Source organism: Theropithecus gelada, chromosome 5 (genome assembly GCF_003255815.1).
Source record: "Theropithecus gelada isolate Dixy chromosome 5, Tgel_1.0, whole genome shotgun sequence".
Lineage (NCBI taxonomy): Eukaryota > Metazoa > Chordata > Mammalia > Primates > Cercopithecidae > Theropithecus > Theropithecus gelada.
Window position 1 is genome coordinate 181,719,635 of NC_037672.1, and position 26,728 is coordinate 181,746,362.

The 26,728-nt window shown below is 46.9% G+C and overlaps 1 protein-coding gene across 4 annotated transcripts in view; it reads right to left on the reverse strand.

Annotated features, from left to right (window-relative positions):
• Positions 1-20,323, reverse strand: part of ACSL1 (acyl-CoA synthetase long chain family member 1) — a 72,136-nt gene extending 51,813 nt beyond the window's left edge. For 2 of the 4 annotated variants that reach the window (XM_025384905.1, XM_025384901.1), the window contains exon 1: positions 20,125-20,323. The gene's annotated coding sequence lies outside the window, so the exon portion shown is untranslated. Of the gene's footprint in view, positions 1-2,021; positions 2,518-5,911; positions 6,012-20,124 lie in introns of those variants that run through there. The other 2 variants (XM_025384902.1, XM_025384906.1) reach the window with 2 other exon arrangements.
• Positions 20,324-26,728: the final 6,405 nt, after the last annotated feature.

Consider the following 26,728-nt stretch of genomic DNA (forward strand, 5'->3'; position numbering starts at 1 on the left):
AAGTCCATGTCCGATTGACACTGAGTGGTCAGATTTCAGAAACAGTATTGCAACCCCACAACCTCAAAGCAGCCTTAGGAATATAATGTGCAAACTTGCTTTGCCCTCAAATCCTTCCACCTCTAGTTGTCTTCATCACCCTGCAGCACTCCAGGTCTGAAGAGGAAGTACTCACCCTTGACACACACTGCCATGCCTTTCTCTCTTCTCTCCCCAGAGCTCCTACAGTAACTCCATAAAACCTAGATTGTGTGAATTTGCAGGTGCTGTTCAACAGAATCACATCCCTGAGTGAGAATATTAAATAATTCCTCTGTAAACAAATACGGTCAGACACAGGTGATTAATTCGTCTATTTTAAGCATCAGCAGTAGCCATGCTATACACTGCATTATACCAAGAAAGTGTATTAAATCTAAGAACACTTTTTAAAAAAAACTTGAGAAAATTATATATTTAGTAGCATGTATACAAGAGCATTTCATTAGATACTAATCTACAATACTAAGGGTTGAATCCAGCCAAATTCCTGTATTTAGTGGGTGATAATGACAAACTATAGCAGTTTAATTCATGCCTCTTAGATGGCAGCCAGGTAACAAGCTGCAAGCCAACTTCACTGAACCAACTGATTAATGCTATACACAGGAAAACTATAGTCTATGCATAAAGAACTAAGACAATGGCTCATTTAGATCTGTGTGAAGAACAACTCTTAAACCGACACTGAGAGCATTACAAATCTTTTTCCTTCTATTTAACTGCTATTAAGGAAAAGGCACTTGGGGTATTTAAAAATGGAGGCAGACTTACATCCAAGGAAAATCAGGCATAATAAATAGCCTTTCAATGCTGTCTGTGAACATAAGCATTAGACTAAGGGGTCTCTAAGAAGGATTAAGACTCATACACTTGCTAACAAATGGTAAAACTCAGATTTTATTCTTATTCCAATAGTGTTCTAGTTTGAATATTTCTTTATTCTTTCAAAATCAAATTTCCACATAAACATCTGAGGAAATTTATAGCCTGGACATATAAATCATGCTGCAGTTTGCCAAAAATATGATTCAATTGGCTTAAAGGCTTAAGGAGCCAGTATTTCCCAGCCAGGAACACACAAGGCTACTGACAGCCAGCTTCTCCTTCCTCCACAGCCACTCCTGTGCACCCTCCTCCCGACCCTTACAGCAGGTGGGTTTGCTCAGCTGGGTTTTCTGAATTTCCTACAAACCTGAAGTCTAAGACCACAGAAGGACAGGGAAGGTAACAATGGCCAAGGAAATCTGGGCACAAGCCCAGTGTAAAGATCCAGCACAGAAGATTCCTTTAAATAGACCTGGGCAGAGACAGGCACAGCGAGGCAGGGTGATGGAAACTGAACTGCATGACTGTCAGAAAACAGAAAGTCTACCCAAACTTCGGATAGAAGAACTAAAAATGCAATTAGCATTTCCTTAGTGTTTTGGAAAGGCTTTCATATCCAGTGTCTTATCTGAACATCACAAACGCAAACTGATGAGGAAGAAACCAAGGCCAGAGACTTATAAGGCTTCCCCAGGATGTTAGTCAAGAACGGGACACCAAACAATGTGACTCCAAATCCCACCTATGCTAATAATTCTTAAACTATGCTAAGCCACTGACCCTCTCCCCCGAGAATACACATAATTACCACAAGTCTCCTTTAGCCCAACCCAGGTTAGGAACCATGAGGTCAGGTTTCTAAAGTCCTTCCAGTACTCACACTCCCAGGTATTATGAGAGCTCTGTACTGAGGTCCATCTGAATGCTCAACGTCTTACATAAACGTTAGCATGTATCCCATCACCCCGGCCTCCGAACACGTGGGTGCGAGGCCTACTATACACAAAGGTTCACCTCTTCACCTTTTTATTTGTACCATGAAAATAGTGGCTCAGGGCCAGAGGTGACTCACAAGGACATCATTTTCTCGAGGACACACATACACACACACACACATACACACTACCCCTGCAATTCTGCAAACTTTTACTTACATTAACATTGTATTCTCTTCATGTCATTTAGAAACCAAAAACCGGGTGGTCTGAATGTTTCTCTCCTTCTAAAGTTCCTCAAGCTTTCATTAAGATGAATAATGGCAATCTGATGGAACACTTCACTAGGAATGCAGCCCTCAAACAAACCCACATAAACTGCACCCTTGCCCCGGCAGTGGCAAATTAAGAAAGCCTGACATCTTTCCTTAATGCAGCAACCCAAGCTGGCAAGATGCTGCCATTCCGTGCCCCGCCTCCTCCCCTTGTACAATAGGCTATTTACAGAGGCTGAAAGCACCCGCTTTGTCCTTCACTAGCTGGGCAGAGCTCAGGCTTCAGGGAGGAACAAGAGAGCAGCAGCCGGGCCAGTTGCTGTTCTTTCAAAGCCCCACTCCAAACCCGTTGGATGTGTGCTCCTTAACCCTGGCTTGGCAAATTCCCTAAAGCTGGATTTGCTTAAGCCATTCCCTTTTGAACCAAAAGAGCAGTCAGGCTCTCCCTAGAGAGAGGGAGGTACAGCAGCTCAAAAGAGATGCCAGTCTCCCAGCTAGAGAGGAAAGCAGAGGTCGCTGTCCAAACCCTATCCCACCGAGTCCTGACTGTGGTCACTGCCCTGGGCCCATCTCCTCACTCCGAGCATCAGGAAAAAGATTTGGGGTAACTTTGGGATCCCACGCACAAACATGCAAGCGGCTCCACAGGGAGTTAGCTAGTCCCACCCCACTGCCTTGGGGCTTTTTCTTCCCAATTAAGTATAATAAATCTTAAACCCACTCAATCTTCATTAAAGTGATCTTATAGATCACCAATTGAATTTCCAAAAGACTTAAAAAGGAGAAACAGAGTGGATGCCCTGATTTTATAAATCTTATTGAAATATCAAGTCCAGCTGAATACCTCTACACTTAAACCACTCCCTGCCCATCCCCTTATAAAGTTATCAGAGACAGAGTGAGACACAAAGCTTTTAAGTGTTAACCAGTAAAATGAGGACCATACCTCAACCATTCACATTGGTCACAAATATCATATATACCCCCCAAAATAAAGAGATCTCAAACACAACATGTCGAATTTGAACAGATAAATTTTTAGGATGCAGGGTCAAATATCGTATAGCAGTTTCTGTATTCATTAAACTACATCTATATTTAAGTCACATGAAGAATTAAATTACTTTAGAAATACTGTTTTAAATTCACATTTCATTAGGCCGAGCACAGTGGCTCACACCTGTAATCCCAGCACTTTGGGAGGCCAAGGCGGGAGGATCACAAGGTCAGGAGATCAAGGCCATCCTGGCTAACATGGTGAAACCCCGTTTCTACTAAAAATACAAAAAAAAAATTAGTTGGGTGTGGTGGCGAGCGCCTGTAGTCCCAGCTACTAGGGAGGCTGAGGCAGGAGAATGGTGTGAACCTGGGAAGCGGAGCTTGCAGTGAGCTGAGATCGTGTCACTGCACTCCAGCCTGGGCAACAGAGTGAGACTCCGTCTCAAAAAAAAAAAAAAAAAAAAAAAAAATTCCCATTTCATTACTATGTTCTTTGCGTTCTTTGAACACGCGTCTTCAAATAGGGTTTGGGGCATCTCTACAGCCACTTTTTGAAGCATTGAACAGTTTTCTGCGGCATACGTTCACATTTTCCTCTTCCATTGAAATTGTTGAAGTTGAAGCAGTTTTTGAAGTCATATATGTGCTACTAGTGAAAAAATCCTCCCAAGTCACAAGAACACATTTGAATGATATTAGAACAGGAGAAATTTTGTCCTATGGGTCCACATTTATCTATCTAAACCTCATACTCTATTGCTTTTTAAATGGATTTTTAAATGTACTTTTTACAGTAACAACCAACATTTGCTTTTGTAAGGTCAAACCCTAAGAAATGATTACCCAGCTAGCATTAAATTTGCCTTAGAAAAAATCTAATTCAGCTAGTTGACCTGTACAAAGACCCATGACTAGGACTGGCAGAGATGGTTTCAGGACAATGTGCCTTCTCTCTCCCTGAGGCTGCTCCAAATACAGGGGCTGAGAGCACCTCATACTACAACAGCTTTGGTAAGACTTAAATAGGAAGACTGAAGGAGAATTTTGGGACACTTTCATCTTATATTGGGACAGGTGAATTGTTTCATATTCAGATGGGGGTATAAACTGAGGAAAAACTTGCAGACCTCACTAATGAGGCTTGGAATTAAAAGACATAACATAAATGTCTACACACAATAGTGGATAACAAAGTAGCAGTAAGTGCAAAAGGAATTCTGACAGGGAGCATTCTCTCCCGGGGAGACTTGCATGGAGAAGGCACAGCTGAGCTGGTCCCAATGAATGAGCATCGTCTAGGAAAATGAGCTATCCTTCATGCTACAGGGACAGAGACGAGGCTACTAGAAGTGCCTCCTGACCCCAGGGCTCGCATTTTTGCACATTAATCTGGAACCAACAATAGGGCTCAAGCGGATAGGAGAGGGGAAGGAAGATGTTTGGGTAAATCGGCTTAGCTATGATTTTGTAAGGAGCCACTGTGCTTACGCACTTGGCGTGTGTCAGGCGCTGTGCTAAGCGACTGCGCACAAGGCTAAATGCGTGCTCGTCACAGGCCTTACTGCCTTCAGCTCAAAGATCAGGAAACTATAGGAGTCAAATGTCCTGCCCTTGTTCCACACGAGAACAGGATGACTGCCTGGATCTGAAGCCAAAGCCCATGGACCTCAAGAGCCAAGCACATCAGCCCAGGCATGCGTGGGTGTTCGAGTCTAGACAGAGGGCATAGGTGACACTGATAATGACCAGCCATGATGCACAAAGTTTTTTGTTTTTGTTTTTTTTTTGAGACGGAGTCTCACTCTGTCGCCCAGGCTGGAGTGCAGTGGCGCGATCTCGGCTCACTGCAAGCTCCGCCTCCCCAGTTCACGCCATTCTCCTGCCTCAGCCTCCCGAGTAGCTGGGACTACAGGTACTCGCCACTACACCCAGCTAATGTTTTTTTTTTTTTTTCTTGTATTTTTAGTAGAGACAGGGTTTCACTGTGTTAGCCAGGATGGTCTTGATCTCCTGACCTCATGATCTGCCCGCCTTGGCCTCCCAAAGTGCTGGGATTACAGGTGTGAGCCACCGCGCCCAGCTGCACAATGCTTTAAGAGCCCAGGATTCCAATCCAAATTTCCAACAACAGATGAATGGATCAACAAAATGTAGTCTATACAATGGAATATTACCCAACCTTTAAAAAGAAGGAAATTTGGATACATGCCACGACATGGATGAAGCGAAGGACAAATATTGCATGATCTCACTTCTAGGAGGTACCTAGAATCAGCAAATTTACAGAGACAGAGGCAGCAGAGAGGTTACTGGGGGCTGGGCGGGGGGAGGAGGAATGAGCATTATTGCTTAACGGGTACAGAGTTTCAACTCGGGATGACGAAAAATTCTGGAACTAGATGGTGGTAATGGTTATACAACATTGTGAATGTACTTCAACCATTGTGTAACAGTATACTTAAAAGTGATCAGAATGACAAATTTTATGTTATATATAGTTTACCACAATAAAAAAGTTTCATTATTTTTAAAAACTGCTTCAGTGGATACAAATGGAAAAAAGAGAAGTAATTTTGAGCCTGCGAATGAACGGCAAAACCCTGAAGAGACACTGGGAGGAAGAGACAGGAGGGCGATTTGTGAGCAACCCGCCCAACTTCCCAGGGTCCTCAGGGCCCTCCTTCACGTGTGAGGAGGCGGCGGTTCCACAATCACCCCGAAATCTTACACAATCCCCTCCTCTCTATGAGAAGCAATCAGTCCTTCCTCTGAACTCCAGGACTTCTTTATCTGTAACCCCTGTGTGGTACTTAGGACCTCCTGTCTTACACTTACAGCGAGTGGTACTTAGTACCGACGTAGCTGCTCCTTCCTCTCCCCGGCCAGGGTCTCCTCCCATCTGTCTTTATACGCCCTTGGTGCTTAACACAGTCCCAAGCCCAGGACAGGTGCTTAACAAACATCTGCCGAGTCATGAATGACCCTGTGTGATTCTGACCATGTCACACCCTCTGTGATTGTGACCGTGTCTCTGCGGCAGGTCCCTGGAGGATATATTCATAAATCAGTGATTCTCCAAAAAGAAAGGGGGTATTGAAAGCATTTTCCAACTTCAGTCATCTCCTTCTACTCCCGCCAGACGCCTATACAGCGTACCAGAAAGGAGTAGAGAACATCTCCTGACTGGGGGACAAAGAAAAGGGTGTGAGTCACTGATTTAAAGGGGACATAAGAATATTCTCTTGCTCTTATTTTGATCACGTTTTCTATTTCACTTATGTATAATGTCAGCCCAAGGCTGCCGTCAAATTGTTTCACTTACGTATAATGTCAGCCCAAGGCTGCCATCAACTCTAAGGGCAAGTGTCTTTAGAAGACACTGAGATACACTGAGATTTGGACAGACGACTGATGATTCATTTAAAACAAATCAAGGCTGCCCACAGGGAAGGGAAGAGATCAAATAAGTACTTTTCTTAGGTAAAACAGCAAATGGTCAGAAAGGCTTGAGCCCAGAGCCCCATATCAGGGCTGGACTCCAACTTCTGTGAGCTTTCTATGACAGAAAAGAGAATCTTCCAAACCAGGGAAACAGACAAGACTCAAGCACAAGATCCAGAGTCCCGTGCGAGGGCTCCAATGAGCAGAACGCTTCCAGAAACACGGCGCTAGTGGGCAGCCATCTGCGATGTACGGAATGCTGACAACAGGACCTGCCCAACATTCTCCAGAGTAAAAAAAAAAAACAAAACATAGAGCTCTCCTTCCTTCTCTCTTCACACACAGCAACAAATATCTGTCACGTACATCCACGTGAGAAAATGACGATTATAGTTAGGACATGCCCCGTGGAGATATCCAGGTCATGTACAGCCTTTGCGTGGGACAGCAGGGCTAAATTTTGGCAGTACATATTTAAGAGGGCAAGTTTCCATTCAAAAAATGTCCTGAGAAGCAAGATTATTCCACTTGTCTTCCAATACTGATTGAGTAAGGCTAAGCAAGTGTGGTAGATACATCACAACGAGACAGAAGTTTACTGATAAGAGCTAGAGAAGCCAGCAGACTTGGGCAGATAGCCTCAGTCAACAGCTTTGTGGCAGTGGATGGAGACAGAAAGATCTGCTTGTTAGGCTGACGCAACCATTCTGCAAAGAGCAAGACAGATAAGGCTTGTGTAGATTAAACTTCTCACTCATGAACTGGATCAATACAGCACGTTATTTCAGTGGACGTTCAGCACAGGAAGAGTCAGAATTGCGTCTGTATGACTGCATGTTGAAGAACACAGCAGTAGCTTCTAAGGGTATTAGGCAAGACGAGCACGGCCTGTTATTACAAAAGCTAAAGAAGGAAATAAATGGCTTTTTGCCACTGAAATAATCCAGAAGACTCTTCACCTTACTGGACTCAGCTGAACCACAAAGTCAGCCCTGAAGCAAGGGACCATACCAGGAGAAGGGAGGACAACTTCACAGCAGAGAGGATCAAATGTCCTTTCACAACAGCCAGAGCTGGCCCCAAGCCAGGCAGGCACTCTCCTCCTCCGAGGGCCAGAGATGGAGAGGAAGCTCCACTTGTTTGAGAAACTGCTCGCAGAGAAGGTACCTACATCCTCGGGTCCTCTCAGGTGCTTTGCCCAAAGTCAGGATCTTCCCATCTTCCCGTGGAGACTATGGAAATAAACAGAATATGAACATGGAAAGAATCCTAGACCAAATGCAAGAAGATCACATTCTAGGTACTGGCTGTGCCTCCGATCAGCTGCAAAATCTTGAGCCAGCTCCTCTACCGGTGCCGGCTTCAGGGAGAATAAAGAAGAGAGTGGGAACAGAGGAGAGCTACGCCTCGTTCCATCACGAACACCATGGTAGCTTCTCCAAGACTATGTAAGAGAAGGGAAAAGACGGCCAGGCAATCCCGGCGTACAGGAGTAAACAATGAAGTTTCCACCTATACCCAAAAGCCCCAGGGAACAGTGATGTGTGAACAAAAGAGTCAATGATAAAACCCTCAATTCTATGTGGCGAGTCTATGGATGCTTTTACTACTGTTGTTGTTCTTTGTATGTTGCTGTATTTTTTCCAATTTTTTACTGTGGTAAAATTAATACAATATAAAACTTGCCATCCTAACTATTAGCTGTATTTTTAAAGTTTCTCAAGATAAAGAAGCTATAAGTGAGTCAGGTCAGTTAATGTCCTCTTGTATTTATGTATTTCCCACCTGCTCCACAAAGGATTTAGGGTAGTGACCTGTCCTTAGAACAGAATGACAGATAGGATATAAACCCTTCCTGGAAAATACGTAGCTATGCTTTGCATCGTCTGCCTGCGCTGGACCCAGCTCAGCTGCTGACCTGCTATGTGAGCCACTTCCACTTAAGTGCCTCTTTGAAAAAGGGGTCACACCACAAAAAAGAAGCAACACTCTGAACATTACAGGGGGATGAGGAACTCTCCTTAGTCCCTGACAAACAGAAAGCTTGAGGATAAAGCACTTACAAGGTTTTCTTTGCCTTCAGCAAGTTTAGGATATCAATGAAGATAAACACACCTGCAAGAGTTAAGAGAGCCACCGAAGACAGATCTGATAACCACAGCAGGTAGAGCCCTGGTGCTCCAGGAATCTAGAGGAGGGAGAAAACAGTACGCATGCACCAGGCATCTGAGGGAGGGCTGTCCAGAGAGCTGAAGGTGGAACCAGGCCAAGTCTGAACAGGCAGAGACAGGAGGGGGTGGAGAACAGCAACAGCCAGACAGTGCTGTGAGCAAAGAGGCAGGGAGGAGGCCCTGCAGGAGCAGCAGGTGGGCTGGGGACTCACAGCAACATTGTAAAGCAACTGCCAGGAGCCTCTGCCTCTCTCTCCCATGACAGCATTCTTGTCAACCGGCTGAGTAAGAAACAGCTGGCTGCAGGAGGCTCGCCCTCGCCCAGTGGGTGTTTAGTTCATAAAGCCCTCCTGTCCCCGCCAGGACCCAGGCCTGGAGTGGGAGACTGGGAGGAGCAAGACTCAGTCCTTGTCTTCAAGGAGTCCACACCACCCCACGGCTCGCAGAGGTCACAGCTATCACATATCAGTGACCTGGATAAGAAGGCTAAAGAGGGCACAGGTTGGGTAGAGTTACTTACACCTCTTAAAATACATCAAGGTTTCAGAGACTGATAACCACAGAAATGGCTTAGCAGGACATGGGTGAGAAGACAGAACACAAAGACCTCTCTGCCCAGGGAGAGGAAGACCAGCCTCTCAAGAGTTTGGAGAAATCCAGTTGAGTTTTTACACATTTCAACAGGTACCTGCTGTGACTTTAAAAAGCAGAGATGAGGCCAAGTTTACAGGCTCATGCCTGTAATCCCAGCATTTTGGGAAGCAGAGGTGGGTGGATCATCTGAGGTCAGGAGTTCGAAACCAGCATGGCTGACATGGCGAAATTAGCCGGGCGTGATGGCAGGCACCTGTAGTCCCAGCTACTCGGAGGCTGAGTCAGGATAATCGATTGAACCTGGGAAGCGGGGGTGGCACTTAGCCAAGATGGCGCCACTGCACTCCAGCCTGGGCGACAGAGACTCCGTCAAAAAGAGAAAAAAAAAAAGCAGAGATGAATGGAATCTACAAGATAATCATAGGTTGTGAGTTCCCAGGACTGGACACAGCCTGCAAAAAACATGGGACCCTGTTCTGACCTCTAAATTGTGCCTGTTACACGAAGACCTCAGTGGTGTCACAGGAAGCAACAAGCGAAATAGAGAAAAGGTTAACCAGGATTTACCCCTTGGTATGGGGAAGGAGAAGAGAGGTACGGGTGACAACCACGAGACAGGAGCTAAAATTACACAAAGAGCTCAGGTAACTATAAAAAGAGGCGACTGGCCCTGGGGAAGCCAAAATCAAAACAAACCTAACAAGTTGCAGAAGATTATAGAACAATGACCAGTGTTTAAAAGACAGAAAGAAAAAGAGATTGTGCAGTTCGGCCATTACCTGCTCGGAATGGGTGATACTAGTTTGGGGTCTCTATACTCCCTTTATGTTTCACTTAAAATGTATTATGACAATTCAAATCTATTCAAAAGTAGACATAGTAGTATAATAAAACTGTATTTCATGTACCCATGACTCCAACTTCAGTTCCAGTAATGATCAACATTTTGCTACTACTGTTTCATTATACCCACTTCTTAAAAAATTATTTTAAGTTACATCCCAACACCCTGTCTCTCAGGTGACACTTCTGAAGCCTCCATGGCTCTATGGTTCCACCGCATGGGGGTATGATGTGTAGGACAGTAAAACTGACTGGCCCGTAGGCTGCATCTTGCCAACTGCCCAACGGTTTAAACAAAAGGAGCCAACCTGAATATTGACTTGAAGCATCCAACTCAGCACAATACTTAATTATCATGCAATAAAAAGGCTCATATATTCAATTTGCAAATATTGAGGATATGCAAGTCAGCTCCAGCCTCAGGGGATATGATAGTAAACAAAAGAGAAAAAAATAAAACCCCGATCCCCATGAGGTTTCCACATTGCTAAGCTCTGCAATCGAAGACAAAACATACTCTGGAGTTAACCCGACTCTCCTGAAGTCACAGGCCTATTTGACAAGAATCACAACCCAGCCAGAGAGCAGTTTCTATTCCCCTTTAACTGACAAATTCTTTCCTTTTGAAAAAATGGCATTCAGAGGTCTCTCATGATACTGGTGCTAGAGAAGGAGTTAACTTTCTGGTTCTCTAAACTTCTGATGATGTACCCTAATAAATACATGCACCCCTCACATGTAAATGCTTTTATCTATAAACTATATACATGTACATTCTGCAAATATTTTCTGAACATTAAAAAACACACAAATATGAATTTAAAAGATGGCCAAAAAATAACTATCCGTAGAAGTTCTAATGTTTCTATTCTATCTACACCCTAATGGATGGGCTAGCCAGCCTCTATGGGGCACATACGCCACTCGAGACAGTCCTTCAATCTCCTGAGCAGCCCTGCAGCCTCTCTGGCGTCTTGCCTGGCTAGTGTCTCCATCTGTTCCCCACCATGGGCAACAATGAATGAAGCTGCTAATGGAAGCACCTTGAAACGCGTGCCACGCCTGGGAGGCAGAGGGGCAGTGTCTGCGAAAGCCTGTAAAAAGGGACTGTCACATCAAGGAGGGAAGCAAAGACACTCAGCATCACCCAGTGATGGAGAGAAGCATGCCAGAGAGGGCAAGACGCTGCTGGTGACTGTCACTTGGCCTGCGAGAGAGGGTTAGTGCTGAGCCCGCCTTTGTGGAGGACAGATACTTGAGGCTGAGACCCATGCCAGGCTCCAGGACTGGCCTCCTCTGAAGGTCTGTCCTGGAAACCCTGAAGCTTCAGCCCTGACCCCAAGGACAAGGATCTTCACCCTGCCTGAACTCCAGGGAGGTCTTGGCATCAGCAAAATTTGCCTCTGACTCACGTCAGAAGAGAAAAGCACAGACTGGCTGTCTTCAGAGTCTAACGTGAGAGTCTGGACTGCTCAGCCACCCCCTCGAGAACTCAGTTCCGTCCACTGTGAGGTGCCTGGCTGGGACGCTTGACAGACAAGGCCCCCGCCAGCTACCCATCCTGGGATGCCTCAGAAACTTGCCTGAGGCACAATGTAGGTAATTGTCCACCTATTACCTGTTCCTTGAAGGAACAATGAGCCATTTGACCATTTCACTAGTGGCACAGAAACAAGGGGCAATTTGAACGCAAGAATACCAGGTAAAGGAAGACTACAGTAGAGTTATGTAACATTAGCTGGGACTCAACACCAATCTCCTCCCCTCCCACACCCTGCAAAGACCACAGCCACCTGCTTCTCCACCACAACTCAAACTACACGGAAAGAAACACCTCAGATGTACTCTGAAACACAAACTTCACCCAGTGAAAGCACAGACTTAGGTCTAGAGACTTTCAGTGCCTTGATCTTAGCTATAAGATCTAAGTTTTGCACAGGATCAGAATAGACAAACCTGGAACATGACAATGTATACTCTTGTTAGGGATCACCTTCTATGGGACATCTGACCATCGGAACCTGCCCTACACTCAATCCATCATCAGATAATCATACATGCTTACTAGTGGTAAGGCCCTGTATTAAATGCTGCTGAAAACACAGAAATGACAGTGACTAGGTCTCCCATGTACCCAGAGCTTACAGTGTGGCTGGGGTGCCGGTCTGTGAAAGCCAGATATGTGCTCATGAAAAGATGCACGTGGGACAGAGGCTGGGATGCTCGTCAAAATATTTAATACCCAGTATAGCCAGGCACCAACCAGTCAGGAAAGACACAGGCCAGGGCACCAGAACAGGGCTCCGAAGTTCCTCTGCTGCCCCATGTATGAACCCTTTAGTTTCCATATTAAGGGTGGGGCACTAGGGTAGCAGCTGTTCTCTAGCCAGGATGGGAGTGTTTCGATATTATAACCACTAGCGTGGTCGCTGGTGCCTCCCCAGCTGAACGACAGTGAGCGCAGCGGAGGAAGGGGAGAGTCACTCCCGGAAAAGTGTCTCTGAGGAGCAGGGCTCTGTGGGACAAGGAATGGCATTCCAAACAGGCCGAGGTGGGCATTGTACCATTTAGATGTACTTTTTTTTTTGAAGACAGATTCTCACTCTATACCCCAGGCTGGAGTGCAGTGGCGCTATCTCAGCTTACTGCAACCTCCGCCTCCGAGGCTCAAGGGATTCTCCTGCCTCAGCCTCCTGAGCAGTTGGGATTACAGGTGCCTGCCACCACACCCGGTTAATTTTTGTATTTTTAGTACAGACAGGGTTTCACCATGTTGTCCAGGCTGGTCTCAAACTCCTGGCCTCAGGTGATCCGCCCGCCTTGGCCTCCCAAAGTGCTAGGATAACAGGCGTGAGCCACCACACCCAGCCTAGATGTACTCAACACGAACTTTATCCCAGCAAAAACAGAGGCTTGAGTCTAGAGACTTTTAGTGTCTCGAATCTTAGCTGTAAGATCAAAGACACCATCGGACCAGGACATAGGAAGGTCAGTCGGGCAGATGACAGCACCCGGGTACAGTGTCTTGGGTACACAGACCCATCAACCCCGTGCCACCAGAGTCTGCTTTCTAGAAGCCTCAGGATGTGGTGGTTTGGAGAAGCGTGGAGACAGCAGGTAAGAACGAAGCTGCAGAAGCCCTGACAGGTAAGAATCAAGCTGCAGAAGCCCTGACAGGTAAGAATCAAGCTGCAGAAGCCCTGACAGGTAAGAACGAAGCTGCAGAAGCCCTGACAGGTAAGAACGAAGCTGCAGAAGCCCTGACAGGTAAGAACGAAGCTGCAGAAGCCCTGACAGGTAAGAACCGAGCTGCAGAAGCCCTGACAGGTAAGAATCAGGCTGCAGAAGCCCTGACAGGTAAGAAGGAGGCTGCAGAAGGCCTGACAGGTAAAGGTAAACAAACACCTGGGGCCTTACAGAGGGGGCCTGGAAGGCTTCCGCTCAGGAGGGATTCGACCAGAGCTGTGATTTAGAAAAAGCAACCATTCCCCTCTGTACCCTGCCCCCCTTTCTAACAAAGGCCTTCACTGTTTAAACTGGAGGTGACAATTCTGGACCAGGATGGCGATACTGAGAAGGCAAGGAGGAAATGCACGTGCGTTGGGCAATACTGCAGAGAGTAGGTCAGAATAAGCAGAACTGCTGGCTGACTGGACTTCAGGGCAGAAATCAAGGGCAACACCAAGGTCCAGCCATTCTTTGAACAGGCACAGGATCCAGCAACAAACTCCACATGCATGTATGGCCAGAGGGGCAGGCAGGTTGTGTCACCTTGGCCAAGTCACCCCCCTCCGAGCCCTGCAGTCACTGCACGGGTGCAATGAATAAGGTGGCTTATTTCAGAGGTGCTCTGAAGTCCCTCACAGGTGGCAAAGGGAGACAGAGGAAGCCCTTCAACCACCGCAGCCCTGCTTTTATGTATTTCATCTCTCAGGGTTCTGCCTAAAATCTCACTGGGAAAAAGAGATCCATAACCACTAGGCGATGCTACTGTGCCTTCATACCCCGAGAAGTCCCAATTTTATTCTCGTCTGTTGAAAGTGTTGAATATGATCTAGAATGCGCTGAGAGATCAAAGTACCCCACGACACACAGCAGAAAGCAAACCTATGGGTGTGGTGAGGCCAGTCTCCTACATTAGCGGACGCTGCTCCACCACTGCTCGGCCTGGGTCCTGTTCCCAGCTGAAACGTGCTCTCTTCCTCCAGCACACTGCATGCATTCATTGTGCGTCTCAATTGTTCTCCAGCCTTACAAGACCAATGTCCAGGGCAGGCAAAGCCTTTTATTTTTTAATTCTCTAGAAAGTCACAGCTACATAGCAAGTGATCTTACCACTCCCTGAGCCAAGCTGAATCAAAATGTGTGGTCTCTTTCAGCACTCTAGTGGTATAAAGAGATAATTCAAGGCAGACTGTAAATGAGATGGGGGTAAAATCAAGGAGCAGCGACACCGAAGGAGACCCAGCTCTGTCCTTCCTGTCTTACTGCCAGGTGTATAACCTGGAACTTTCTTCCCTTTTTTTTTTTTTTTTTTTTTGAGACGGGAGTCTCACTCTGTCGCCCAGGCTGGAGTGCTGTGGCGCAATCTGGGCTCACTGCAGCCTCCACCTCCTGGGTTCATGCAGTTCTCCTGCCTCAACCTCCCGAGTAGCTGAGACTACAGGCACGTGCCACCACGCCTGGTTAATTTTTGTTATTTTTAGTAGAGACGGGGTTTCACCATATTGGTCAGGTTGATCCACCCGCCTGGGCCTCCCAAAATGCTGGGATTACAGACGTGAGCCACCGCGCCTGGCCTAACCTGGAACTTTTTAGGCCCTCCTGGACTGAGAAACTTCTAGCTCTGGAGGGGCAGCAGAGTCAAGCAATTAGGAGCACAGACCCTGAAGCCAGACTGCCTAGGTTCAAATTCTGGTTTGAGCAACTTAATCTTTGCACCTGTTCCTTTATCTTGCGTACAGTAAGGCTAGCAGCAGGACTTACCTTACGGGGTTGCTGGGGGTACTAATGAGTTAACCCATCAGAAGCTTAGCAGCACCTGGCTCTGTCTGCTGCTATGGTCACTGCTTCGTTCCTAAACCTGGCTGTGTCCAGGCTGTGGCCACCACCTCGGTCAGCTACCACAGCCCTGCTTCGTGGCAGACACCTGGGCCCAGAAGGAGAAACTAGCTCCGGAAGCACTTTCTCATGACTCTGCTTCATAAAGGAATAAATAGTATTCAGAGTATTTCAGTCCTTCTAAGATGGACATTTCTCCCACAACAAACCTAAGGGGAAAGTGCCCATTTCTATAGCAGCCAAAGCTGTGCTAATGGACAGAGCCTACATTTATCAGAAGTCCCCTCCAGAATGAGGAAATGGTCTACAGGCAGGCCCCGTTTCCTCCTCTGATGCCCTAACTTCTTTCCATTTCTCTTTCCAAACCATGAAATCCCTATTTCAACCGCTTCTGACTGGAACACATGAACCCAAAAGTCCATCAAGCCTATTCATTACTAAAAACACTTTTCAAATTATTGTTAATTTCAAGAGTTTTAAAGCAGAACATGCCCTATTTTTTAAAGATCTATTTAAACATATAACAAAGGTGGGTAAACTGTTCTGAAAAATATCCAACAATAGGGGAGAAGCAACTAAATTATGGTCCATACAGCAAATAATGCAGTTGTCTTCAGAACTTAGTTTTTGAAGAATATGTAACGACGTGGAAAAAAGCCCACAATATAACTTAGGTGATTAAATTGTCAAAATTTTAATCTTTAATTAACAATATATGCTTAAAATTTGTTTATTGTATAGGGAAAAAAGACCGGAAGGAAATACAACAAAATGTTAATAGTATTTAATCTCTGAAAGAGCTTCATTTGTCCTATTTCCCAAATTTTTTCCAATAAGCGTGCATGACTCTTGAAATATGAAAAATGAATATAGCTTTTCTGTGGTAAGTGGTTTTGATTTAGATATTAGACAGCTTTCAGAATTTTATTTAAACTTGAAGACCAGCAAATATTTCATAAAGAGAATCAGCCCAGGCACCTATATGGAACCACCAGTTTTGAGATTTTATGTTATTGTTTTTACCTTTTTTCTCTAGAGATGGGGTCTTGCTGTGTTGCCCAGGCTGGTCTTGAACTCCTGGCCTCAAGCAACAAGCTATTTGCCTCCAGATGATCATATTCTTCTAAGGCTGGCAGCACAGGGGAGCAGGGCCCTTACTCACCTCCACTTAAGTTTTTGTCCAAGGGTGACACCCTTGAAGCCAGCCACACTTCAAGGAGTCTCCAGTATTTCACCCACCCCTCTAGATTCCTCAAAGGTCGTAAGTGAATGAATACTGTGTTGTTTCTAACACAGTCAAGAAAGTGAAAGTGGGCTGGATGCAGTGGCTCACGCCTGTAATCCTAGCACTTTGGGGAGGCCAAGGAGGGCAAATCGCTTGAGCCCAGGAGTTCGAGACAAGCCTGGACAATATGGCAAAACCGCTTCACCACCACCCCAACAAAAAAAACAATTATCTGGGCATGGCGGTGTGCGCCTGTACTCTAAGCTACTGGAGAGGCTGAGGTGGGAAGATCAACTGAGCCCAGGGAGGTGGAGGCTGCAGTGAGCCATGATTGTGCCTGTACTCCAACCTGGGCGACAGAGTGAGACCTTATCTGGGAGAAAAGAAAAAAAAAGAAAGCGAAAATGTCATGATGTAGAAAATGAACATCACTCAGATTATGTCATAGTTTTCTCTTCTTGCCGTTATATACAACCCAAGGCTTGCCACAAACTGAAATTTCTTATGCATTGACATTCAGCATTTGATGTAAAATGACAATCTTAGAGTTGCTGCCACAAACCCTGGTAAAACTGCCCCTGCCTTCTCTAGTTCACTAAGTTCAGCTACTCCTTCAGGGCTTGTGCTCCTTTAAAACTTTTCAGAAGCCCCTTGAAGTACCAGCATGTTGAAACTCAAACTCAACTCCCTGCAGCTTCAGATCAGCGCTGGCCACTGAGAATTCTTCTCCAGGCCCCAGTGTCGAAGGCACTTTTGACCGTCATGTGTTTGTCTGACTACCAAGTTGGACTGCCAGCCTTCACTAAGAACTCCGGCACCTTTATCTACCTCCTGTCAGATCACTGCCTGTCAGAGACTGAGGCCTAAAAAGGCTTTAGGATACCAACAGCTTTGAGCTGCCTTAAAGGAAATTCTTCTCTATTTTGTAGTACAGGAGTCTCATGCATTGCATCATCCAAACAAGACTGTCCACAAAACATTACTAATGGATTCTAACTTAACAGAGTTCGGTTACGAGAGACAGTAAACACAAATGGGCACGTTTTAAATGGCAAACTTACACAATAAATTCAATTGATCTTAAAAACGAAACATTCCTCTAAGGTTACTGACTATAAATATCTACAAATTACTATTCCTACAGTCTTGCTATTTCCAGAAAAGTGAAACTGGAAGGGAGAGAGGAGGAGAAATACCCAGCTCTAATGACAAGACAACCTCATCTTTTCTCAAAAGCCTCCCCAAACACACAACCATTTTCCACAAAACAGTTACATCAAAAAAGATGTAGCAAGACCTAGACATGAAGCATGCTAGAAGGTAGGGACAGTTTTACCAGTGTTTGTGGCAGCAACTCTGAGATAGTCATTTTACATCAAATGCTGAACGTCAATGCATAAGAAATTTGAGTTTGTGGTAAGCCCTGGGTTATATATAATGCCAAGAAGAGAAAACTATCACATAATCTGAATTATATTCATTTTTCTGCATACACCACAGCATGCTGGTATACTTCCAGTTAGCCTAAACTTCACCCAAAAGTAGAGGTGACTATGAAAACTCTACCTGTATGGTATAAACAGACACCTGTCCCTACATGCGTGAGTCACATGTATCTAACTCCCAAATACCAAAAACTTAAAAGCTCAGATTTCTTTTTGGTCAGGCTGCCTGCAATAATAATAAAAATACTGCAAAAATAGGAACAACAGCGACAGGAAGGAAATATGTCAAAATGCTTATAATTGTGGGGGAAGGGTATTTTTTTTTTTTCTTTGGACAAAAGTCCTGCTCTGTCCCCAGTCTGGAGCGCAAGTGGCGGGATCTTAGCTCATCACAACCTCTGCCTCCCGAATTCAAGCGATTCTTCTGCCTCAGCCTCCCGAGTAGCTGGGATTACAGGCGCGTGCCACCACGCCTGGCTAACCATTTATATTTTTAGTAGAGATAGGGTTTCTCCATGTTGGTCAGGCTGGTCTCGAACTCCTGACCTCAAGTGATCTGCCCGCCTTGGCCTCCCAAAGTGCTGGGATTACAGTGAGCCACCGCACCCGTCTGGGTAATTTTTTTTTTTTCAAGTATTCTGTTTACAGTAAATTCAGAAAACGAAGTCTTTAATATATCTATTATTTTAAAGGGAAGAGGTATAAGGTGTGCTGCTAACAAGTTTATTTTTCTAGTCACAGTATTTGGACTCATGAAAGATTTTAGTCTAATGCAGTTTGTTCACAAACCCAGCTCTAACGACAAGACAACCTTATCTTTTCTCAAAAGCCTCCCCAAACACACAACCATTTTCCACAAAACAGTTACATCAAAAAAGATATAGCAAGACGTAGACATGAAGCATGCTAGAAGGTAGGGACAGTTTTACCAGTGTTTGTGGCAGCAACTCTGAGATAGTCTGAGGGGGCCTCAGACTAGGTAGGTGTTTTCCGAGTTGAGTCAGAAGAAGAAAGTCAGTCTCCCAAGACCTGGTCCTTTTCCACTATATGGCACTGCACTGTCTAGCTCCAACCTGATGGCGAGCAATGGTTCCTTAAACAGCTCCATCTTCTTAAGCCTACGCAGCACACACCTACAACTCAAACTTTACGTTTTAGCCAACCTAACCTTCCCACATCCACTTGGAAAAAAAAAAAAAGAATCAACCAGAAGTTTTTTATTTTTTTGCTGGCATGAAGCCAATAACTGTTTTCCATGGGACAATCACAGGTTATATTGTGAAATGTGTGGCAGAACCTGCAAGATTTAACCAGTTTCTCTCAAAGCTAATCAAAAGTCAAGAAATAATAAAAGGCAGGGCAGTGAGAGTCGCGGGACTTCAGATACTCCTGCACCAAGAAGCTTAAAAGTCTTAGCCAGGGCACTAGAGGACGCTTTTAGAATGGTCACTCTTAACTACGCTCCATAACCTTGAAATTGGACGGAGTGGGGAAGGGGTTCCCACACTCTCACACGCACTGACTGGGGGAACGCCTGTCCCCAGACTCGAATCCACGTGTCCATTCAAGTCATCTACCGCCACTCTCTGTCTACGCTGCCAGGTGACAGACGTTATCTTTGCTTCTCAATTTCAAAAAATGCCAGCACGCCTTAGATCAATGCTCCACGGTCAAGTGCAGGGGCCACGGGCACTCCTCTGGAGACACTGCGAGAATGTCAGCCACTGGCAGCGGCCTCTGAGCTGCCTGTGGGCCTCGTGCCGGCGCGCGGCGTGGGGCCGGCATCTCAGCGGGCGCGGGTGCAGTCCCGCCCCACGCGCGGTCCGAACGCCCGCGAACCCGGTCTCTGGGGCAGGCAGGGGCCGCGGCCGAGAGAAACGTCAGCGGTCTGGCGGGGCCACCTCCTCCCAACCGAAGCGCGGCGTCCGGCCGCTCCGCCGGGCCGGTCCCCGCCGCCGCACACACAGGGGTCGGTGCCGCGCGCATCCCCCGCCGCGCACAAGCCCCGCGCCCGCGCCGCCTGCGGCTCAGACACAGGAAGCCGCGGCGGCACGGGCGCCCTGGAGGCCTCCGGCTGCCGAGGGAAGCGGGGCCGCGGCAGGAGGCCGGAAAGGCGGCGCGGCCCCACGAGCCTGAGGCTGCTCACGCGCCTCCGCGGCGGCCGCTGCTCCGGGCTCGGCCCTGAAGGGCAACCTCAGCCCGCTCCTCGGCCGGGGCCCAGGCACCGCCGCAGGAGCAGGCGCGGCTCCGCACGGCGGGCGCACTCACCTCCTCCGTGGACCGGCCGCTCCGCCGCCGGCTGTCACCGCAGCCCACTCCCTGCCCCGCGCCGGCTCTGGATGCTATTTAAGGCGCCGCTGGCGCCGCCGCCTCTGCCTGCTAGTTGCGCCCCCGCCACCGCCGCGGTTGAGCCAGGACGCTGCTGGTGCGCTCGCCGCGCCGGCCCCGCCCTCCCGCGGCCCCGCCCCCCAGCGGCCCCGCCCCATCCGCAGCCCCCGCCCCCCGCAGGCCCTGCCCCGCCGCGCGCCCGGCCGCCCTCCAGTCTGGGTGCGCGTGGCTGGCGGAAGGCCGGCGGGGGAGAGGCGGCGGCGGGCGAACGCAGCTGGAGTCGCCCGGACTGCCTGGGATTTCATAATGAATCTGAGGAAGGACAAAGGGTACATTGGACCGCCTCAGCTCAGAGGCCCCGCGGACCCTGGTCCCTGCGATGCCCGAGGGGCGGGCGGCGCCCTCCGGATCCTGCACCCTCAACCCGTGCCCCGCTGGCCTCCTGGCAGGCCGGGCTTCTGCTGCGAGGGCCCTAGCGGCAAGGGCCTTCCTCTCCGTTTTTGCTTGACACCGACTTGCGCGGCCGCTTTGAGCCCTTTTTCACCGCGGCCCCACAGGGCTTCGCCACGCTGCCTGGCCGGAAAACCTTTTCTGTCTGGTGTCTGCAGAGCCTGACGTGGGCAGCGCCTACAGCTCACACCAGTGCAGGGGAGCTGAGGGACGACTGCGCGCTGCACCAGGGCGGCCACCTGCTGTGCGGTTCTCAGGGCTTCCGCGTCCCTGCCATGCCCGTCTGGGGGCTTCAGAAGCCTACACGATGGTTTTCGGGCTCACATTCCAAAGGCTCCTCTTCCTTGTAGCACCTGGGACCGACCAGGAACCTCAACTTCTAACAACATTGGTCCCGGTTACCGTGGGGTTTGCGCCCAGCGTTGGCTGGCGGGCCGTTTGAAGAATGATTGTTGTCATAAAGGCCTTTGATAATAACAGATACAGTTTACCCAGTGCTTGATGCGAGGCACTGCTACAAACATTGCATACACATTATTCTATTTAATCTTCATAATCCGGTGGGGTAGGTGCTGTCATTACTGTCCTTTCACCAAAGAGGAAGCGGGGCACAGAGGTTGAATGCTAGTGAGGGCAGTACCACACTTGGCACTTGTCGCCCCCAGAGTGTGGGCACAACCACCACAGGACTATGCCTGGGCTGCAGGCCGGGGAAACTGACCATGGGTTCGCCCCAGGCCTCAGGCACCCTGCAGTTCACTCCCACAAATATCTGAAGGACTTTCCCTGGGTCTCTCCCACAATGTGCTGGGCGCAGCGGTGCAGTGGGGTGAGGGCAACGCACACACCAGCAACCTCTCTGGCAGCTCAGTTCTTCTAGATCTAGAAAAAATGGACTCCACGTTCGTTTTCACTGCTTCCCACTTGGCTAATCCCTGGTTTTTCTGTCCAGATCTCGCCTCCCCACCCATGATTTTGTCATCTTTGCCTCTCCTTTTTCATCTTACTTCTGCAACCAGTCCCTCAGCCCCAGAGCCTCCGCAGGCACCTCCCAAGTTCTGTGGTCTATTTTTTTCAAGGGCTGCTGGAACAAAGTACCACACACTAAGTGGCTTCAACAATCGAAATGGTATGAGTATGGTCTTTCCTGGTTCTGGAGACTAGAAGTACAAAATCACGGCGAGGGCAGGGCGGGCTGCCTTTGAGAGTCATGAAGAGCATCTGTGCCAGGCCTCTCTGGCTTGCAGATGTCCATCTTCTCCCTATGTCTCCTCACACCATCTTCCCTGTGGTGTGTGTATGTGCAAATTCCCCCTTTCTATAAGGACACCAGTCATACTGGACGAGGGCCCATCCTAATTGCCTCATTTTAACTTGATGACCTCTGTAATCAAGAGATAATCTCCAAGTAAGGTCCCATTCTAAGATACCTGAACAGCCAGGCACGGTGGCTCACACCTGTAATCCCAGCACTCTGCGAGGCCAAGGCAGGCAGATCAACTGAGGTCAGGAGCTCAAGACCAGCCTGGCCAACATGGTGAAACCCAGTCTCTACTAAAAATGCAAAAATTAGCGGGGTGTGCTGGTGCATACCTGTAGTCCCAGCTACTCAGGAGGCTGAGGCAGAAGAATTGTTTGAACCCAGGGAGGTGGAGGCTGCTGTGAGCCAGTCAAGATTGCGCCACTGCACTCCAGCCTGGGAGACAGAGCAAGACTGTCTCAAAACAAACAAACAAACAACAACAACAACAAAAAACCCTGAACATGTGAACTTGGGGAATGTGGAGGGGACAATTCAACCTGTAACAAGTCGGTCATCACTGGTTGTCTCACCTTATCTCTTCTCCTCAAGACGCTTTACTCTTAAACCCGGTGCCTCTCCCTGGGCTCTAGCCCTTAATGCAGGTGATTTCCAACTCAAGGGTGGGAAGGGCACACAACCCAGAATCAGACCTGAGTTCGCACTCCTTCTGGCAAGAACTTCTATGTGACATTGGGAAGCACCTTCATTCCTTAGAACCTAGATTTCTCCTCAGGATATAAGGGGGCTGGGCTAAATAATCTCTTAGGTCTCTTTCAGCACAAACACTTTAAAAAAAAAAAAAAAAAAAAAACTTTTTGAGTCTAATCACTCCAAAAAGTTTTACAATGTATGGGGTTGTCTTGTGGCCTTGAGTAAAGACTTTGATGGGAAGCAGTATTGCATAGTGGTTAAGAACACAGGCTTTGGGGTCAGTGAATCTGCATCAAGCCTCATTGCATCCTCCTTAAATAAGGAATAATGCCTACCTCAGACAGGTGTCATAGGATTGACAACCATGCCCTTGGTGTTCTCATTAAATGAAGATTCCAGACTCTATATTTGGGAGTTTGTGACTTAGGTAAAAAAAAACAGGGTTTGTTTTTTTTTTTGAGATGGAGTCTCGCCCTGTCACCCAGGCTGGAGTGCAGTGGTGCGATCTCAGCTCACTGCAAGCTCCGCCTCCCGGGTTCACGCCATTCTCCTGCCTCAGCCTCCTGAGTAGCTGGGACTACAGGCGCCCGACACCACGCCCGGCTAGTTTTTTGTATTTTTAGTAAAGACGGGGTTTCACCGGGTTAGCCAGGATGGTCTCAATCTTCTGACCTCGTGATCCACCTGCCTCACCCTCCCAAAGTGCTGGGATTACAGATATGAGCCACCGTGCCTGGCCTTTTTTTTTTTTTAGTGAAGGACATAAACTTTTTTTTTTTTTTTTAATTAGGCCAGGTGCGGTAGCTCACACCTGTAATCCTAGCACTCTGGGAGGCAAAAGCAGGAGGATTGCTTGAGTCCAGGAATTCAAGACCAGCCTAAGCAACATAGTGAGACCCTGTCTCTAAGAAAAAGTTTTTAAAAATTGTATCACAGTGATCACAATGACCACTATTCACATCATAATGGCTTTTCTTTTGGCTATTGATGCTGCAGTGTTTTTGTATACTGAAATATGTCAGTGGGACCAGCAACATTAAAGAATAAAGATCCTGGATGAAAATAAACACTAGTAATCCTGGTGTCCTCTCCAATAGAATTAAACTTCTTATGAATCAGTAGTATTATAATGCTATGTAGTTATGAGGAATGGAATTCTTTTAGAAGTAGGCAGCATGAATCTATACTTCCTTGTACTTACTTCTTTAAGAAATCAGTCTTAACCCTCCTTTCTACTTTCTTGTCTTTTCAAACATCTCTCTAGCCAAGGGAATAAGAGCCAATTGGATATTATAGTGATGCAAATTTCCTAGTGGAAATTTGAGTCTTTTTTTGGTTGCTCCTGCTCTTGTTACATTTTGGCCTGATTAAAATGTTGTGGCTAGTTCTGGCTAGATTCACATTGATATCTGCCTACCACTGATTGATCAATCTCCTAGAGAAGCTAAAGAGAGTTGGGTTGGGTGCAGTGGCACATGCCTGTAATCCCAGCGTGTTGGGAGGCCAAGGTCGGCGGATCACTTCAGCCCAGGAGTTCGAGACCAGTGTGAGCAACATGGCGAGATCCTGTCTCTACAAAAAACACAAAAATTAGCCCGGCGTGGTGGTGTGCACCTGTAGCCTGTAGTCCCAGCTACATGGGAGGCTGAGGTGGGAGGATCTCTTGAACCCAGGAGGTCGAGACTGCAGTGAACCGTGATTGCACCATTGCACTTTGGCATGGGCAACAGAGCAAGACCATGTCAACACAAAGAAAGAAAAAAGAAAAAAAGAATCAAAGTCTTTCTGGGACAAGCTGATGAGCAGGTTTACAGTGGTCTTGTCTCAAAAGTTCCCACTTGTGATTAGGAACTACGAAGCTGTAATTATTTTTAATCTTCTGTGTCTATTGCTTTTGGGCATGGCTATCTGAAGTGCAGCCACATCAATTAATAATGGCCGATGTGCTTTTAATTACAGAGCCAATTACCAGCCAATTTGGTAATTGGCTGGTTCAAGGAAGATTGGCATCAGTAATTGAGTGCTTGTTGTTCAATCCATTTTGGGGCTGCAACTCTATTAGGCGTACGTCCATGCCCCCATGAAACTGTAAGGGCCTGGAAGGAGGCAGTGTGTCCTGTGAATCCTCATGAACCATCCCAGTCTTTCTTACTCCCCTGCAAGTCCTCTGCATTTACATAGAGTAGGTATTCAATTGTTGAGTTGGACACATTTTTCTAACTACTCAGATGTGATCAACGTCAACCAAGGGTAGACCCATGTTCGGAGCCTTAAACTTACACAATTTAGGGAAACTCTTTAAGAAAATTACAAATACAAAGTTGGATATGAAAGTGAATGTTTCCTTCAGAATTAGAACAGAAATCACAGTAAAATACAAATTTTAAAAGTTTGGGCTTTCTCGGGCCTCCAGCAGTAAGGAAGGAAAAAAATGTTGCCTACATACATAATTGCAATCATAAATTTCACAAAATCCAGAAAAAATAACCGAAAAATTTTATTAATTATTTTTTCCTACCATTCTTTTTTTTTTTTTTGAGACGGAGTCTCGCTCTGTCGCCCAGGCTGGAGTGCAGTGGCCGGATCTCAGCTCACTGCAAGCTCCGCCTCCCGGGTTCACGCCATTCTCCTGCCTCAGCCTCCCGAGTAGCTGGGACTACAGGCACCCGCCACCTCACCTGGCTAGTTTTTTGTATTTTTTTAGTAGAGACGGGGTTTCACCGTGTTAGCCAGGATGGTCTCGATCTCCTGACCTCGTGATCCGCCCGTCTCGGCCTCCCAAAGTGCTGGGATTACAGGTTTCCTACCATTCTAATAAGTTTTTTTTCCTATGTTTTGGGCTGCATACCCTTGAATGTTTTCTTCATGCAACATTTCAAATAAACTTGACAAAACAGTTTTTGATTTATAGAAAAATTGCCAAGTTCCATAAACCCCCCCACCCAATTTCCACTGATTAACATCTTAGATTAACATTTGTGATGATGATTGAGCCAATAATGGCACATTATTATAACCAAAGCCCATCCATTGTTCAGATTTCATCTGTTTTTACCCAGTGTCCTTTTTCTGTCCCATGATCCCAACCAGGATATGGCATTGCATTGGATCCCAGCCAGGATATGGCACTGCATTTACTCATCATGCCTCCTTAGGTTCCTCTCCGCTGTGACAGTTTCTCAGAGTATCCTTGTTTTTTAGGACCTTGACAGTTTTGAGGCATACTGGTGAGTGTTTTGTAAACATACTTCTGTTGGGAGTTGTCTGATGTTTTTCTCATGATTAGACTGGGGCTATAGGTTTTTGGGAGGAAGGCCATGTGACATTTTTATAATATAATTTTCTACAGGAAGAAAATTTGGACTTTACCGTGATTGATGGGCTTTTCTTACATTGTTAGTTTTGATTCAAAATCAAAACTATGTTGATGAGTACCAAGTTCATTGCTTTTCGTTTTAAATGCATGCTGATTGGAAGAATTTTCAGTGGTAAACCTACCGGCTATGTCCATTTCACTCCGTGTTTCTCTTCCCCTGCCCATGCCCTAAGATGCCTTAGGAGAGGGGAGATATGACCTCTGATCTTGAACCTCCTGCCAGGATGCTAGATAAGTTGACGGAGAGGATGGAGAAGTATCCCTGAAGGCATTCCTGTGCAGAGAAAGCTAGAGCTATACGAGCAAGTCACTGTGAATTCCATAACTATGTCTCCCCAGACCGAAAGAAATGTATGTTCAGCTCCAGCTCCTCTTAGTTGGGTTCCAAAGATGACCTTGTCCACTTCAGCACCATCATGGGATGAGGTGGTGACAGAAGAGACTTGGTATAGAGTGCACCAACTGTGCTATGTGCTGCATCAGCTGATTGCAGCTATGTGGTCTTACTTTTGCAAATTCTGTGGAAACGTTTATCCAAGTGACTAGGTTGCCAGAGCCCCTCCCAAGGTCTCACAAGGGGCTTCTATAAGTGAGAAGCCCTAAAAATTAAGCTATATGAGCCTTGCAATAAATCTACTTGTTGGCAATGCTTTTTGCACTGTTATTGTGCTACTGCTTGGATTTGATGGTACAACTTTCCTGGGCTTCAGCAGTAGTGAAGAAGAGGCCTTTCCGCCAGGCGGACACTGTTCTAACACTACTGA